Source organism: Microtus ochrogaster, chromosome 6 (assembly GCF_000317375.1).
Source record: "Microtus ochrogaster isolate Prairie Vole_2 chromosome 6, MicOch1.0, whole genome shotgun sequence".
Lineage (NCBI taxonomy): Eukaryota > Metazoa > Chordata > Mammalia > Rodentia > Cricetidae > Microtus > Microtus ochrogaster.
Window position 1 is genome coordinate 44,433,690 of NC_022013.1, and position 971 is coordinate 44,434,660.

At 43.0% G+C, this 971-nt stretch overlaps 1 protein-coding gene across 2 annotated transcripts in view; it reads left to right on the forward strand.

The window, feature by feature from the left end:
- The window catches only part of Ptprg (protein tyrosine phosphatase, receptor type G), a 685,269-nt gene that overhangs the window by 566,982 nt on the left and 117,316 nt on the right, over nt 1-971 (forward strand). The gene's annotated exons all lie outside the window — the stretch shown is intronic.

The following is a 971-nucleotide window of genomic DNA, read 5'->3' on the forward strand; positions in this document are numbered from 1 at the left end:
TTTTCTCTCCCTCTGTGTCATTTTGGTCATCCTGTCAGGCTAGTGGCATCACTGGGCTGGGGAACTTTTAGCCCCTTTGTTTGCATCTCAGTGGCATCAATGACACGTATCTTCACACCATCAACAGTCTAGGTGAAGGATTTCAGTTCTAGGAACTGCATCTCTTTCTCATGCAAAGGAAGGAAGCCTCAAGCTATCGACAGTTGGTCATTTTCTGGGTCATTCTCTGAACTGTGTTAGGTCCAGCCTTGAAGATGACCGCCCCCACTCAGAAACTGCAAAAAATTCTGATAGTATTAATAATTTTTAAAGTTTTTACATACTAGTCTTGATGGTCAGCTACCTAGCTCCCCAAAGCCTGCAACAGCTTCTAGCCCTCTGCTTTTCTGCCCTTTCTTTCATGACAAGATTATCTTTGTGGCTGATGAGAGCCATTGTGACAGCCAGTCAGTGCTCCATCTTTGCACACAGAAGAATGACCTTTCTTAATGATGCAGTGCTGAGGGCTACAAGGAATCCATCTCGATAGTCAGGATATGATTGTGGGGTACTGAGTTTTTATTCTTTCTTGAAAAGTTTCATCAGTGTTCTTGTGGAAGATGTTTCTTCACAGTGATCATGACAGCAGCTGATCTTCTTTAAGCACCTATGTTGTTCCAGATGAGCCAGGTAGATTCCATCTTTTCGGGACCCTACATTGATAGGCATTTCACTGATAAGGCAGCTTGCGTTTTTAGAGAGCTTGTCTGTGACTAGCCAGCCATCTGGTAAATTTAGAACTGGGCAGTTGGACTTACCCACACAGCACTGAGCATCTTCATGACTTGGAGGAATTTGATTTGGAGCACATGCCCAAAGGCATTTGTGAGAATTAACTGACATACATACATACATACATACATACATACATACATACATACACACACACACACACACATTGACTGACATACACACACACACACACACACACA